This window comes from Oratosquilla oratoria, unplaced genomic scaffold, assembly GCF_046742065.1.
Source record: "Oratosquilla oratoria isolate Oo_2021 unplaced genomic scaffold, ASM4674206v1 SCAFFOLD52, whole genome shotgun sequence".
NCBI lineage: Eukaryota > Metazoa > Arthropoda > Malacostraca > Stomatopoda > Squillidae > Oratosquilla > Oratosquilla oratoria.
The window spans coordinates 2,476,931-2,494,430 of NW_027467716.1; positions in this window are offsets into that span (position 1 = coordinate 2,476,931).

The following is a 17,500-nucleotide window of genomic DNA, read 5'->3' on the forward strand; positions in this document are numbered from 1 at the left end:
AAACTACTAAGTCTCGATATAGTCTCCTTATTCACAAATGTTAACACGGAAGATGTCTTAGGTTTTTTGGAAACCAAATTGCAACCATATCAATACAAACTCCCACTTCCAGTGTCAAAGATTATTAGCCTGACGCGTTTATGTATCAATACCAATGTTTTTACTTTCAATAATTCTTACTTTAGACAAAGATATGGTTGCAGTATGGGTTCTAATCTTTCACCCATGTTAGCTAACCTTTACATGGAATATTTTGAAAGTACTTTATTACCTAAGATTAAACCACCTGATATGTTTTGGTATCGGTATGTTGATGATATTTTTACACTATGGAACGATATGTGGGGTTCTTTTGATGATTTCTTTGTTAAATTAAATAATTTAGCTAAGAATATTAATTTCAAGGTTGAATGGGAAGAAGGAGGTCGAATCCCATTCCTGGACATTTCGGTCATAAGAGACCCGGACCAATTGTCCTTCACTGTGTATAGGAAACCTACCCACACAGGTAATTACTTACATTTTTTTTTAGCCACCATCCGGATAATATTAAATCTAGTGTTGCATCGGGTCTATTTCTCAGAGCCCTTAGAATTTGCAGTTCACAATTCTTGCAAATAGAATTTGATATCATTAATAAACAACTCTCTAACGTAGGTTATCCGGAATGGTTTCTAAAGAAAGCCCTACATAAAGCCAAATCCAACTTTTATAAGCCAAGTAACTCCAGGGAGAAGTTTAAATGGGGTAACAATAACATCATTGTACCATTTAATGATTCTATCAACTCGGTCTCCAAACTTCTACCTAATAATCAAATCAAATTTATTTACAATTATCCAAACAGCATTTTTAGAAAGGTAGTTAATGTACACCGGAGGGATGATGTGGACCAAAACTCCGGGGTATATAAATTGCCGTGTAAAGACTGTGATGATGTTTACTGGGGCCAGACTGGCAGGAATTTGTCCACGAGATTAAAGGAACATAAAAACTCCATAAAATATGGACAAGTTAACTCCGCTGTGTTCCTTCATGCCAGCCAAAAAGACCATAGATTAGATTGGGATAATGCATCAATTATTTATAAATCACACTGTAGCTATAGAAGAAAAATTGTGGAATCTTCTCTAATAAAACATTATCCTAACTTTGATACCTCTAAAGGCCAGTGGCCCCCAGATTGTATTACCAAGTTAGCGGTCAACAAGATCATGTCTAAAGCGGTTGGACAAAATATCACCCCTTGTCCTACTTTGACCCGACCATATCAAGGGCATGTGACCTGAGCCCCCCCCCCCCACTTTCCTCATCCCCTTCTATGTACCCCTCATTTCTTCATATATACATTCATTCTGGTTAACTCTAAGCGATCTTCTTCATCTAAGTCGAAAACTCCCTCCCCCATCAAAAATAAATCAAAATCAAAACAATAGAAAATGTCTTGTAAATCAACTTCACCCCCCATTGAAGGGTATGATTAGGTCTTCGTCGCTAAAGCCACAGTTTAATCTTTAGACTGCGCTGGTAAATAGAATCACCTGATAAAAACCACAACAAATGTACAAGTCGTTGGTAGTACAGTAGTGGGAGAGCAATGAAAGGGTTTGCAAGTGGAGGCAAACCGAACAGGCCACAATCACACATCATTATCATCATCATCATCATTATTACCAATATTACTATTATTATAATTATCTATTAACTATTATCTATCATCTATTAACTAATACCATTAATATTATTAGTTATTATTAGTTAATATTATTTATTTCTATAATTTATTATTATTATTATTATTATTATTATTATTATTATTATCATCATTTATCATTATAGTTACTATTATAATTACTATTATTATTAATTATCATTATTATTGTTATTTATCATTATTATTATTATAATCATTATAATCATTATAATCATTATTATTACTATTACTATTATTATTATTACTATCATTATTATTATTATTATTATTATTATTATTATTATTATTATTATTATTATTATTATTATTATTATTATTATTATTATTATTATTATTATTATTATTATTATTATTTTGATTTATTTATTGATTTTCATTCGGACTGATACTCAGCAGGTGTACTCATCTCCATGTCGTTTCCCTTCCTTTCGTAATCGAGGGTTCATCGGAATGCTTAATAAGTTTCTACGGACCTACAAACATGAACACGAACACACACGTGTACAATCATACAAATATAAATGTACACACACACACACACACACACACACACACACACACACACACACACACACACACACACACGTACATACATACATACACACACAAGGGAAAAAACGGGAGGCCGCTGTAGCAGATGAAGTAAGTAATTGATATTTCTCCCCATCTGCCCAAATCGTTTGCGTCCATTGGCCGCCAGTCCCTTCGCAGTCCGGAGGAGTCCACTTGGGGCAGAGCGACGGCAGAGGACAGAAGCACCACGACCCTCGGAAGGATGATCCCCAACACCGAAGGATGAACTCCAGCCCCTGATCCCAAAGGAACCCCAAGAGGACCCGCCAACCGCCCAGAGGACCCGCCAACCGCCAACAGGACCCGCCAACCGCCCACAGGACCCGCCAACCGCCCAGAGGACCCGCCAACCCCCCAAAGGAACCGCCAACCCCCCAAAGGAACCGCCAACCGCCCAAAGGAACCGCCAACCGCCCAAAGGAACCGCCGACCGCCCAAAGGAACCGCCGACCGCCCAAAGGAACCGCCGACCACCCAAAGGAACCGCCGACCACCCAAAGGACCCGCCGACCACCCAGAGGACCCGCCAACCGCCCAGAGGACCCGCCAACCGCCCAGAGGACCCGCCAACCGCCCAGAGGACCCGCCAACCGCCCAGAGGACCCGCCAACCGCCCAGAGGACCCGCCAACCGCCCAAAGGACCCGCCAACCGCCCAAACGACCCACCAACCGCTCAAAGGAACCGCCAACCCCCCAAACGAACCGCGCAGAGGACCCGCCGACCAGCCAGAGGACCCGCCAACCGCCCAGAGGACCCGCCAACCGCCCAGAGGACCCGCCAACCGCCCAGAGGACCCGCCAACCGCCCAGAGGAACCGCCAACCGCCCAAAGGAACCGCCAACCCCCATAAGGAACCGCCAACCGCCCAGAGGACCCGCCGACCACCCAGAGGAACCGCCAACCCCCCAAAGGAACCAAGCAGAGGACCCGCCGACCACCCAGAGGACCCGCCACACACTCGCGAACGGGTCAGAGGTGTTAGGTTTTCATTCTTTATGGACGAGAAAGGTTTTCCCTTAACTGAGCAAAATCCTTTGGCTTTAAGGAGAATAAATGTTGAAGACAGCAACGTCCTCAAGTGTGTTGAATCCTTCTGTACCTTTGACGTCAGGTGGGCTTTATTCACTTCCGTAGCGTCCATACGCCAAGGAGAGAGCCAATCTCTCTCGATGAGCCATTTCGATACCGAATGACACTTATATTCCAATCCAGTCTGTCGCCAGGCTATTTCATTTATCTTCATATCACCCCCTTTGATTAGAAAAAAAAATCTTCAGAAGTATGAAGAACAAGAAGAAAATATTTTACAGAGATAGAGCCGTCGTGGGAGGGGGAGGGGGAGGGGGAGGGGAGGTCTTCACAGCAAGAAGACTGTTACGTCAATCCCAGCCTTCCTTTCCTCCGCCGACAAAAAGGGTGTTGTCGTTCTTCTGCACCTTCTTTGGTAAAACACTTCGCGAAGAATTTCGATTGTTGGTGTTGCTGGGAAGAGTCGAGGAAGGAGGTTGGGAAATTAATGTGTCTGTTCCAGACATAAGGTAGAAAAAAAGACAATTTGGTGTCTTTACACCATTTTATATATATATATATATATATATATATATATATATATATACATATACCCACGGCTAGCACGTGACCAGTGCTTGTAGTGACTTATCCACTACACCATCAAGAGAGATATAAGTTGAGCGCAACTTTTTCTTACATATTTGTATGCTCGATAAGTCACTACAAGCACTGGTCACGTGCTAGCCGTTGGTTCCAGTCCTCGGGCACACCACGTTTCAATTTCTGCATGTGTCTCCACGGTTCTTTCGATGTTGATGTTTTAGAATTAAAGTGCATTGTAAGAGGGAATTAAGAAATTGGTCGGGACGACCAAGGGTAGCTGCCGAGCCCTGTAAGAGGCCGGTAGTTGTACGAATGGAAATGAGCCTGCCTGCTCGCCTGCTGTTTTGATAACATTGAGGTGACGCTATGTCTATGTAAACACACCGAAGGTGGTGACTGTTTTATAATCGATGATGTAATCAAAACTCTGTAAGCGCAGGTTAGCTTCGTTTGACTAATGCTGAGGTAAACGATATTGCTAGTGGCATTGTAATGGCTTTCCGGCTTGGTGCAAGGTGGAGAAGGAGAAAAAATCTATTGGTGCATGAATTCAAAGTCACTCCTTATGGGCGTGACTTTGAATTCATGCACCAATACTTTTTTTCTCCTTCTCCACCTTGCACCAAGCCGGAAAGCCATTACAATGCCACTAGCAATATCGTTTACCTTAGCATTAGTCAAACGAAGCTAACCTGCGCTTACAGAGTTTTGATTACATCATCGATTATAAAACAGTCACCACCTTCGGTGTGTTTACATAGACATAGCGTCACCTCAATGTTATCAAAACAGCAGGCGAGCAGGCAGGCTCATTTCCATTCGTACAACTACCGGCCTCTTACAGGGCTCGGCAGCTACCCTTGGTCGTCCCGACCAATTTCTTATTTCCCTCCTACAGGGCTTGGCCACGCTACCTAGGATAGAAATGTTATCTAAGGATTCATTGATTCCTGTCACTGGTCTTAAGTCTGGTTGATTTAAGAATGGGATTAACTGTGACTTCACTAAAATTCCTAAGTCAGCAGGACAAATTACCATGTTTTCTTTTCTCATAGTTGCAAATCCTATCAATAGATCTCCTGGAAAAACAGACTCTTCTACCACTATCACTGGTATGTACAATTGTTCATTTGTATATAAGGCAACTTCTAGTTCCACCTTACCTAATGTTTTTAACTGATTTCCAGTTACACCTTGCAATGTGTAACGGATTGGTTCCAACATTTTCACTCCTGGGTTCAACTGGTTTAAAACTTTACTAGTAATTACATTAACTACAGACCCTGTATCAATAAAAATTTGAATAGGCTTATTGAACACTTTACCCGCAATGAGAGGTCCTACAGAAGTTTTACCAACAGTAATTATCAGTTTGTCAGTTTCTTTCATCTCCCTTGCATTCCCATATTTAACACAATACCGCCTATCGGTATATATATGGGGAGGTCTGAAATGGTTTATTCTGTGTCTTGGGGTTTTCCTCTTAGCCCTGGGGGTACCCGAAAATTCCGGCACTCATGAGTTCTGTGTCCGATTATATTATGATAAATACAGAATGGAGGGTTCCTACATTGATACTCATTGTGACCTTCGTATTTGCAATTTCTGCAAATAATCCCATAAAAACATTCTTGTGCTTTGTGTCCCCATGCATTACAATTAAAACATAGGATTCTGGTATCCTTATCCCTAGATGGAATTCTAGCATGTCGCCTATGTCCTACTTCTGTTTTCTTAAACTCTCTAGAGTTCCTATATTGGCTATGTTGATTTATAGGCATTACATATGGGTTTATTGTTCTGGTCTCACTGTATCCCTGAAGAAGATAATCTACTTCTCCTAAACTTATATTTGATTTTAGATCCTTGTACAGCCTTTCTGCTGTTAAGTCATCAGAATTCTTTGCCAATAAGCTAAATGTAATCAATTTGATTACCTGTGAGATTTTCATCTTCTCGCTAGATCTTTCTATCCAGTCTGAATCTTTCAAGATAGAATTCACGTCTTTTGACCATCTATCTAATCTAGCTAAGTACTCTGTGTCAGTTTCACTTGTCCTAACTTCCTTAATCATTTTTACCAATGATCTAATAGGATCCTGATCACATTTGGACATAAAATGTTTGAGAAAGGCCTTCTTGTAATTATCATATTGATTAATTTCTTCCATTTGCTGGAAGTTAATGACAAACCTCGCCCTTCCATGCTCTGGATCTATATTCTCCTTAAGAATCTCAATCTTACGGATATCATTGGTAATGTTTTTACTTACTATAAGAGTGTCTATGAGGTTGAGGATTTTGTTAACCCCATAGCTATTAGATTTTCCGGTAAATTTTGGAATATTTGTATTTGATGTGTGAATTTCGTGTCTCAACACGTTAGAATTCTGAGAGGTACTCATACTTATTACTAATACCTTGCTTTATCCTGGCTGCTTGCGATGTCACTTCGTGATGTCCTGCTATCTTGACGTCCTTCTACGGCCTTGTCATTCGTCAGCGACGTCGTTCTTTAGCTCCATCACACACTCTGCCTTGAAGACCGCCTTGTAGATGATGATCACCTTGAAGAATCTTGAAGAATGCTTGTTCCCATCGTAGCAGTTACTTGAAGTTGTAGATTTCTCTCGTAGTCGTCCTTGGAACTAATACACTCTTGATTTTGGTTGTCTTGTTCCCGTAGACTTCCTCGCACAAGTTCTTCGTTCACCAGTTTATCTAGCGCCACTTCTCTTCGGAGGTGTTTAACACTCAGTTCATCCCACCGCTGCCACCACTTTCACCACCCCTTGTCACCACTGTCACCACAGCTGTCGGTCGTCGACCATTACACGTATATTTGACTTGTAATACCACTCGTCTCGAGGCCCCCTTGCCTTCGTTACGTGAGTTTCACTAAATGTTCAAGTTCCTCTTAAGCAGTAGGCCCAATGCCTTGTATTTCCTGTAGTCTCACTATTTTCTAGGCCCCGTGCCTAGTTCTCTCGTCCTTTGGGTTAATAAAAGGGTGGTGAATTTTCTTTCTTCTTTCACTGTAATTTCACCGTCTTGTTACACTCAGGATCTCTTTCTCTCGTCTCTCTACATCGTCTCTCTCTAGATCGTCTCTCTAGATCGTCTCTCTAGATCGTCTGACGAGATCCCGTATCCTACGCTAAGCTACCTTCGTCTGACGTCACTAATTTTTCTAATCCAATCTCCGGTGACTTCTAAAATAAATGTCACTCCCTATGGGCGTGACTTTGAATTCATGCACCAATAGTTTTTTTCTCCTTCTCCACCTTGCACCAATTCGGAAAGCCATTGCAATGCCACTAGCAAAATCGTTTACCTCAGCATTAGTCAAACGAAGCTAACCTGCGCTTACAGAGTTTTGATTACATCATCGATTATAAAACAGTCACCACCGTCGGTGTGTTTACATAGACATAGCGTCACCTCAATGTTATCAAAACAGCAGGCGAGCAGGCAGGCTCATTTCCATTCGTACAACTACCGGCCTCTTACACATAGCATACCGACAAGATAATAATAACGAGGGCGGATGAAGAGAAATATAGAATAAAAGAATAAAAAAAAAACACTAAAGCAGGCCAATAGAATAAACACAATAACTCATCAGTGGATAGACATTATATGATATTGGATATCAAAAGTTTATATAACTGAACTGGATTCCACGGTCCATCGACTTCGGAAGCATAAACCGTTTTCTAAGGGGATTTGATCTTCTGTGCATGTCTTCCGACTACTTCGTGAGACACCGCATGGGATTGGACACGCGTCACGTGGCCGGCTGGCGTGGCCGGGAAAACTTGGTGACGGAAGCCGTATAAGAGACGGAGAAGGATGACAGATAGTGATAGGTACAGAGGTAACAGCAGCAAATCCCACGCAGGAGTGGGAGTGGGTGGGATGCATGGTCTGGAGGATTTTCACTGACTGCCCACCTATTCTCTTTCCGTAGGATTTATAATGATAATATTCATGAAATAGTAATAATAACGGAAATAGTGATAACAAAAATAGTAGAAATTATATAATGATTATAATGGTGTATAGTATTAATATTTTTAATAATAATAATAATGATAATAATAACAACAATGATAATGATAATGACGATAATGATGATAAATGTTGATAATGACTGATGATGATGTTGATAATGATAGTGATGATAATGATGATAATCATGATTATAGAATGGTGAACACTATTTTCACTCAACATCAGTTAGTATCAATAATACTTGTTATCACAGTCACCATCAAGACCATTACCACAGTAATGGATTTGATCTACATTAATGGCATGATGGATGGAACAAATAGTTACACCAGACGTATCTAGTGATGATGTAAAGATTATGGCGAGAATAGAAAACGAGGATGATTGTGAATTGTCACAGGAAGTCCATATCTTGTCACGATTGAGTAAATACAATTAGATCAAAATAAACACACACACACACACACACACACACACACACACACACACACACACACACACACACACACACACACAATATAATTAAATTCTCACTTCAAGAAGGAAACGTGCCACAGGACTGAAAGAATGCAAATATTGTACCGATTTATAAGGGACGAAACAAGGAAGATCCATCAAATTACAGAGAGAGAGAGAGAGAGAGAGAGAGACAGACAGACAGAGAGAGAGAGAGAGGGAGAAAGAGAGAGAATGGTGGGAGGGAGAGGTGTACAAATCTGACGACGACGCTAGTGAGGACATAGGTGATACCTGATGAAGATGACGATGACAGTGATTTTGACGCCAACATAAAGTTGCACGTGACAATGAAGAGGACCTTGCCTTGTGTGTGTCTGTGTGTGTGTCTGTGTGTGTGTCTGTGTGTGTGTGTGTGCGTGTGTGTGTGTAGGTATATGTGTGTATGTATATCGTGTTTTTTACAATAGAACAAGTCGAAGGCTTCCTGATTGTCATGTTACGAGACACAAATTGAAAAAAAAAAATAGACAAAAAATGTCAGAAGAAAAAACAATTAAGTACGAAATTCTTTGATGCGATCCATTATTGAGCATCAGTTTCCTGGTGGAGTTCTCAGCCGAGTCATCCTCATTGTGAAAAATGTTAAACGAGTCTGTTCACTTTCGCCATTCAAAGCCGACACCGTCTCTGGATCGGCAGGTTTGAGACGACAAGAACGTGACGAGGTTAATCCTGTGCCTGCTGACGTCATTGACATACTTGACGTTACACGTGTATAGCTGCGTCACTTTTGTATTTGCTGACATCACGCCTTCCCCTTGCTGACGAGTTAACTATGAAAAACACAAGTGTCTGAACTGGAAGGGCTGCGTCTGCCATGTAATCGTGTTAGCATTGAGAAGAGTTATTTTTCTGGAATAAAGGTGGTGAGAGTCGATTCTTACGTGAAAATACAGAGAGCAGTTGTTGGTCATAGAACCTCCAGCCCTCAAGAAATCATAAGAGTCTTGTAGCTGCGTCGGGAGAGGGGAAGAGTTACGAGATTTCTCGAGCGGGAATATGATTTTGATTGGTCAGAGAAGAGAGAGGGCGTGGCCTGTCTCGCCGTTGATTGTGATTTGTCACGGAGGAGAGTGGGATATGGCTTGTTCAGCCAGTGACCGTGCCACGGTGTTTACCTCTCAGCCACATCACGTCTGTTTCTTGAAGCACCACCACTGCATCCATCACTGTCAAGACTATGACTTCAATAGCGGGGTCAAGGATCTCTTGGTTGGAGATGAAGTGCAACAACGATGGGGAGAATACAAACTGAGGAGCTCTTGGTGTTGTTCTCCGTCAAAATAAGAACAAATACTGCGGCGCCAAGTCTGAAAGAGAGAGAGAGAGAGGGGGGGGGGTCATCAACCTGAATATTCGAAAGAGCGTCTAACGTCAATGCAAGCAAAACTTGTGCAATTGCAAGGTTGAAGGATCCAGTTGGTGTAGTTTCAGTCTTTCCTCTCTCTCTCTCTCTCTCTCTCACACACACACACACACACACACACACACACACACACACACACACACACACACACACACGAAATGTTTCTTATACAGTGACGAGCAAATTTTTGACCCACGCTACAGTTCTCATAACGTCATTATGTTTTTCTTCGAATATATCTATGTAATATCATTCTTATAGTTTGGTAATGTTCTTGATAAGATAAAAAAATGAGAAAAGGATTTTTAATTTTGTATCATGAAAAACTCTGGGTGGGTAAAAACTTATGTTTGTGACTGTACATATAAACAGTTTCCCTCATATAAACTGCAACATGATAGATTAGAATGTATCACCTTGTACGAATTTCAGAATCGATAGATAAAATTTGCACTGACCAAGTGTAGTATCTTTTGATAATATATTACAAAAATACAGGAACACTGATGCAAGAAAATACATATGACGTACTTTAATGTACGACGAAATTGTAAGTTCGTACAGGACTACAGGTGGTATTACAGACAACTCGATACCCTGTTTGGTGTAGTCAACATAAATCTTAACTCTCGATTCTATTCCTTTTCCAATTTTTTCTTTAGTGTTATGCAGGGATAGGAGAATAAGCGATTCCTAAGGGTGGTGAGACAAGGTAGCAAAGCAAACAGTTCATATACAAATGGGGAAGCAAAACGACGGCTCCTCTTTGTGGGGAGTTCTCCAAGAACCCCTTTTTTTTATGTGGACCAGGGTTCCTTAGGTGTTGGGTTTATCTTGGAGTAACCTTAGTCAGGCCGGGTTTCCTTTGGGAACAGGATTCTTCAGAAGGCCTGGGTCCTCTAGAGGATTGGGGTTCCTTAGGAGTCTGGGTTATTCTAGAGGCCAGGGTTCCTTTAGAGCAGTGTTTCCCAACCTTTTTTGGCTGCGACCCTAAATCCACTCTTAGCCTGGAGTCGCGACCCTGATTGTAATAATAAATTCAACCATTTCATGTTATATTTCTACGTACTTGCATAATGTTTATAAACTTTCGTTTTTATAGTTCAGTTTATATTTACTAGCACAATGAATTTAAATACATTTGAAACTTGAATGAAATTAAAAAAAAAAAAAAAGACCCTTTGGCGAGCCTCAAAAACACCCTCGCGACCCTAGTTTGGGTCGCGACCCTGGGGTTGGGAACCACTGCTTTAGAGACCTGAGGTTCCTCTAAGGGGCCAGGGAGCTGGAATTCATCCTAAAGGAGTCTAGATTCTTTTAGAGGCCCGAGGCTCCCCTAGGGAGCTGAGTGTCTTTGGGGCCCGGAACTCCTTCAAGAGGCCAAAGGGTTCCTTAGGGGTCAGGACTCATCCCAAGGGAGTCGAAGTCCTTTCACAGGCCCAGGGTTCCTTTGGGGTCGGAGTTATCGTGGAGTCAGGTTCTCTTTGGTCGGAGTTCATTAGGGTTTGTGACTCCTTTGGGGTTAGGTTTCCTCTACAGGCTCGAGTCCTCTCGGGGGCTCGTTGATCCGCAGGAGTCTGGGATTTTTTAGGGACCGGGTGTTCCTTAGGGTTTGGGGATCATTCTAAGGGGGTCGGGATTCCTCTTAAGGGCCGGAGCTCCTTCGAGGTCGAAGTTCATCCTAAGTGGTTCGGGATTCATTTTGAGTCCCAGGTTCCTCCAAGGATTAGGGTTTCTTTGTGGTCTGAGATTTCTCGCATCCAGGCTTCCTTAGAGGTAGGGTTTCATCCTAAGGGAGTTAGCTGTCTTTTAGAAAGCTAGGGTTCCTTTGAAATAGAGGTTATTTTGGGGCTCGGGGTTCTGTTGTGCTCTGGTTTCTCTTAGGGGTCCAGGGTTTCCTTTGGGTGGTTGCTGTTCCTTTGGGTGGTTGCTGTTTATCCTTTGGGCGGTTGGCGGGTCCTTTGGGCAGTTGGCGGTTCCTTTGGGTGGTTGGCGGTTCCTTTGGGTGGTTGGCGGGTCCTCTGGGCAATTGTCGGGTCCTCTGGGCGGTTGGCGGGTCCTGTGGGCGGTTGGCGGTTCCTTTGGGCGGTTGGCGGTTCCTTTGGGAGGTTGGCGGTTCCTTTGGGCGGTTGGCGGTTCCTTTGGGTGGTCGGCGGTTCCTTTAGGTGGTCGGCGGTTCCTTTGGGTGGTCGGGGGTTCCTTTGGGCGGTTGGGGGTTCCTTTGGGCGGTTGGGGGTTCCTTTGGGCGGTTGGCGGTTCCTTTGGGCGGTTGGCGGTTCCTTTGGGCGGTTGGCGGTTCCTTTGGGCGGTTGGCGGGTCCTTTGGGCGGTTGGCGGGTCCTTTGGGCGGTTGGCGGGTCCTCTGGGCGGTTGGCGGGTCCTCTGGGCGGTTGGCGGGTCCTCTGGGTGGTCGGCGGTTCCTCTGGGTGGTTGGCGGTTCCTTTGGGCGGTTGGCGGTTCCTTTGGGTGGTTGGCGGTTCCTTTGGGGGGTTGGCGGTTCCTTTGGGCGGTTGGCGGTTCCTTTGGGTGGTTGGTGGTTCCTTTGGGCGGTTGGCGGTTCCTTTGGGCGGTTGGCGGTTCCTTTGGGCGGTTGGCGGTTCCTTTGGGTGGTTGGCGGTTCCTTTGGGCGGTTGGCGGTTCCTTTGGGTGGTCGGCGGTTCCTTTGGGTGGTCGGCGGTCGGCGGTCCTCTGGGCGGTTGGCGGGTCCTTTGGGCGGTTGGCGGGTCCTTTGGGCGGTTGGCGGTTCCTTTGGGCGGTTGGCGGGTCCTTTGGGCGGTTGGCGGTTCCTTTGGGCGGTTGGCGGTTCCTTTGGGCGGTTGGCGGGTCCTCTGGGCGGTTGGCGGGTCCTCTGGGCGGTTGGCGGGTCCTCTGGGCGGTTGTCGGTTCCTTTGGGTGGTTGGCGGTTCCTTTGGGTGGTCGGCGGTTCCTTTGGGTGGTCGGCGGTCCTTTGGGTGGTTGGCGGGTCCTCTGGGCGGTTGGCGGGTCCTCTGGGCGGTTGGCGGGTCCTCTGGGCGGTTGGCGGGTCCTCTGGGCGGTTGGCGGGTCCTCTGGGCGGTTGGCGGGTCCTCTGGGCGGTTGGCGGTTCCTTTGGGTGGTCGGCGGTTCCTTTGGGTGGTCGGCGGTTCCTTTGGGGGGTTGGCGGTTCCTTTGGGCGGTTGGCGGTTCCTTTGGGCGGTTGGCGGGTCCTCTGGGCGGTTGGCGGGTCCTCTGGGCGGTTGGCGGGTCCTCTGGGCGGTTGGCGGGTCCTCTGGGCGGTTGGCGGGTCCTCTGGGCGGTTGGCGGGTCCTCTGGGTGGTCGGCGGTTCCTTTGGGTGGTCGGCGGTTCCTTTGGGTGGTTGGCGGTTGGCGGGTCCTCCTGGCGGTTGGCGGGTCCTTTGGGCGGTTGGCGGTTCCTTTGGGCGGTTGGCGGGTCCTCTGGGCGGTTGGCGGGTCCTCTGGGCGGTTGGCGGGTCCTCTGGGCGGTTGGCGGGTCCTCTGGGTGGTTGGCGGGTCCTCTGGGCGGTTGGCGGGTCCTCTGGGCGGTTGGCGGGTCCTCTGGGCGGTTGGCGGGTCCTCTGGGCGGTTGGCGGGTCCTCTGGGCGGTTGGCGGGTCCTCTGGGTGGTCGGCGGTTCCTTTGGGTGGTCGGCGGTTCCTTTGGGTGGTTGGCGGTTCCTTTGGGTGGTCGGCGGGTCCTCTGGGCGGTTGGCGGGTCCTCTGGGCGGTTGGCGGGTCCTCTGGGCGGTTGGCGGTTCCTTTGGGCGGTTGGCGGTTCCTTTTGTTTGGTCGGCGGTTCCTTTGGGTGGTTGGCGGTTGGCGGTTCCTCTGGGTGGTTGGCGGTTGGCGGGTCCTTTGGGCGGTTGGCTGGTCCTTTGGGTGGTTGGCGGTTCCTCTGGGTGGTTGGCGGGTCCTCTGGGCGGTTGGCGGTTCCTTTGGGTGGTTGGCGGTTCCTTTGGGCGGTTGGCGGGTCCTTTGGGCGGTTGGCGGGTCCTTTGGGCGGTTGGCGGGTCCTTTGGGCGGTTGGCGGGTCCTCTGGGCGGTTGGCGGGTCCTTTGGGCGGTTGGCGGGTCCTTTGGGCGGTTGGCGGTTCCTTTGGGTGGTTGGTGGTTCCTTTGGGCGGTTGGCGGGTCCTCTGGGCGGTTGGCGGATCCTCTGGGCGGTTGGCGGATCCTCTGGGCGGTTGGCGGGTCCTCTGGGCGGTTGGCGGGTCCTCTGGGCGGTTGGCGGGTCCTCTGGGTTGTTGTCGGGTCCTCTGGGCGGTTGGCGGGTCCTCTGGGCGGTTGGCGGGTCCTCTGGGCGGTTGGCGGGTCCTCTGGGCGGTTGGCGGGTCCTCTGGGCGGTTGGCGGGTCCTCTGGGCGGTTGGCGGTTCCTTTGGGTGGTTGGCGGTTCCTTTGGGCGGTTGGCGGTTCCTTTGGGGGGTTGGCGGTTCCTTTGGGCGGTTGGCGGTTCCTCTGGGCGGTTGGCGGGTCCTCTGGGCGGTTGGCGGGTCCTCTGGGCGGTTGGCGGGTCCTCTGGGTGGTTGGCGGGTCCTCTGGGCGGTTGGCGGGTCCTCTGGGCGGTTGGCGGGTCCTCTGGGCGGTTGGCGGGTCCTCTGGGCGGTTGGCGGGTCCTCTGGGCGGTTGGCGGTTCCTTTGGGTGGTTGGCGGGTCCTTTGGGTGGTTGTTGGTTGGCGGGTCCTTCTGGCGGTTGGCGGGTCCTCTGGGCCGTTGGCGGGTCCTCTGGGCGGTTGGCGGGTCCTCTGGGCGGTTGGCGGGTCCTCTGGGCGGTTGGCGGGTCCTCTGGGCGGTTGGCGGGTCCTCTGGGCGGTTGGCGGGTCCTCTGGGCGGTTGGCGGGTCCTCTGGGCGGTTGGCGGGTCCTCTGGGCGGTTGGCGGTTCCTTTGGGTGGTCGGCGGTTCCTTTGGGTGGTTGGCGGTTCCTTTGGGCGGTTGGCGGTTCCTTTGGGCGGTTGGCGGGTCCTTTGGGCGGTTGGCGGGTCCTCTGGGCGGTTGGCGGGTCCTCTGGGCGGTTGGCGGGTCCTCTGGGCGGTTGGCGGGTCCTCTGGGCGGTTGGCGGGTCCTCTGGGCGGTTGGCGGGTCCTCTGGGTGGTCGGCGGTTCCTTTGGGCGGTTGGCGGGTCCTCTGGGCGGTTGGCGGGTCCTCTGGGCGGTTGGCGGGTCCTTTGGGCGGTTGGCGGTTCCTTTGGGCGGTTGGCGGTTCCTTTGGGTGGTTGGCGGTTCCTTTGGGCGGTTGGCGGTTCCTCTGGGCGGTTGGCGGGTCCTCTGGGCGGTTGGCGGGTCCTCTGGGCGGTTGGCGGGTCCTCTGGGTGGTCGGCGGTTCCTTTGGGCGGTTGGCGGTTCCTTTGGGCGGTTGGCGGGTCCTTTGGGCGGTTGGCGGGTCCTTTGGGCGGTTGGCGGTTCCTTTGGGTGGTTGGCGGTTCCTTTGGGTGGTTGGCGGGTCCTTTGGGCGGTTGGCGGTTCCTTTGGGCGGTTGGCGGGTCCTCTGGGCGGTTGGCGGGTCCTCTGGGCGGTTGGCGGGTCCTCTGGGCGGTTGGCGGGTCCTCTGGGCGGTTGGCGGGTCCTCTGGGCGGTTGGCGGGTCCTCTGGGCGGTTGGCGGGTCCTCTGGGCGGTTGGCGGGTCCTCTGGGCGGTTGGCGGGTCCTCTGGGCGGTTGGCGGGTCCTCTGGGCGGTTGGCGGGTCCTCTGGGTGGTTGGCGGTTCCTTTGGGGGGTTGGCGGTTCCTTTGGGCGGTTGGCGGTTCCTTTGGGGGGTTGGCGGTTCCTTTGGGGGGTTGGCGGTTCCTTTGGGTGGTCGGCGGTTCCTTTGGGTGGTTGGGGGTTCCTTTGGGCGGTTGGGGGTTCCTTTGGGCGGTTGACGGTTCCTTTGGGCGGTTGGCGGTTCCTTTGGGGGGTTGGCGGTTCCTTTGGGCGGTTGGCGGTTCCTTTGGGTGGTTGGCGGTTCCTTTGGGGGGTTGGCGGTTCCTTTGGGGGGTTGGCGGTTCCTTTTGGGGGGTTGGCGGTTCCTTTGGGCGGTTGGCGGTTCCTTTGGGCGGTTGGCGGTTCCTTTGGGCGGTTGGCGGGTCCTCTGGGCGGTTGGCGGGTCCTCTGGGCGGTTGGCGGGTCCTCTGGGTGGTCGGCGGTTATTTTGGGTGGTCGGCGGTTCCTTTGGGTGGTTGGCGGTTGGCGGGTCCTTTGGGCGGTTGGCGGGTCCTTTGGGCGGTTGGCGGTTCCTTTGGGTGGTTGGCGGTTCCTTTGGGCGGTTGGCGGGTCCTTTGGGCGGTTGGCGGGTCCTCTGGGCGGTTGGCGGGTCCTCTGGGCGGTTGGCGGGTCCTCTGGGCGGTTGGCGGGTCCTCTGGGCGGTTGGCGGGTCCTCTGGGCGGTTGGCGGTTCCTTTGGGTGGTCGGCGGTTCCTTTGGGTGGTCGGCGGGTCCTCTGGGGGGTTGGCGGGTCCTCTGGGCGGTTGGTGGTTCCTTTGGGTGGTTGGCGGTTCCTTCGGGCGGTTGGTGGGTCCTTTGGGCGGTTGGCGGGTCCTCTGGGCTGTTGGTGGGTGCTCTGGGCGGTTGGCGGGTCCTCTGGGCGGTTGGTGGGTCCTCTGGGCGGATGGCGGGTCCTCTGTGCGGTTGGCGGGTCCTCTGGGCGGTTGGCGGGTCCTCTGGGCGGTTGGCGGGTCCTCTGGGCGGTTGACGGGTCCTCTGGGTGGTTGGCGGGTCCTCTGGGCGGTTGGCGGGTCCTTTGGGCGGTTGGCGGGTCCTCTGGGTGGTCGGCGGTTTCTTTGGGTGGTCAGCGGTTGGCGGGTCCTCTGGGCGGTTGGCGGTTCCTTTGGGCGGTTGGCGGTTCCTTTGGGCGGTTGGCGGTTCCTTTGGGTGGTTGGCGGTTCCTTTGGTCGGTTGGCGGTTCCTTTGGGTGGTTGGCGGTTCCTTTGGGCTGTTGGCGGGTCCTCTGGGTGGTTGGCGGGTCCTCTGGGCGGTTGGCGGGTCCTCTGGGCGGATGGCGGGTCCTCTGGGCGGTTGGCGGGTCCTCTGGGAGGTTGGCGGGTCCTCTGGGCGGTTGGCGGGTCCTCTGGGCGGTCGGCGGGTCCTCTGGGTGGTCGGCGGTTCCTTTGGGTGGTCGGCGGTTCCTTTGGGTGGTTGGCGGTTGGCGGGTCCTTTGGGCGGTTGGCGGGTCCTTTAGGCGGTTGGCGGTTCCTTTGGGTGGTTGGCGGTTCCTTTGGGTGGTTGGCGGGTTCTTTGGGCGGTTGGCGGGTCCTTTGGGCGGTTGGCGGGTCCTCTGGGCGGTTGGTGGTTCCTTTGGGCGGTTGGCGGTTCCTTCGGGCGGTTGGTGGGTCCTTTGGGCGGTCGGCGGGTCCTCTGGGCGGTTGGCGGGTCCTCTGGGCGGTTGTCGGGTCCTCTGGGCGGTTGTCGGGTCCTCTGGGTGGTTGGCGGGTCCTCTGGGCGGTTGGCGGGTCCTCTGGGCGGTTGGCGGGTCCTTTGGGCGGTTGGCGGGTCCTCTGGGCGGTTGGCGGGTCCTCTGGGCGGTTGGCGGGTCCTCTGGGCGGTTGTCGGGTCCTCTTGGCGGTTGGCGGGTCCTCTGGGCGGTTGGCGGTTCCTTTGGGCGGTTGGCGGTTCCTTTGGGGGGTTGGCGGTTCCTTTGGGGGGTTGGCGGGTCCTCTGGGCGGTTGGTGGGTCCTCTGGGCGGTTGGCGGGTCCTCTGGGCGGTTGGCGGGTCCTCTGGGCGGTTGGCGGGTCCTCTGGGCGTTTGGCGGGTCCTC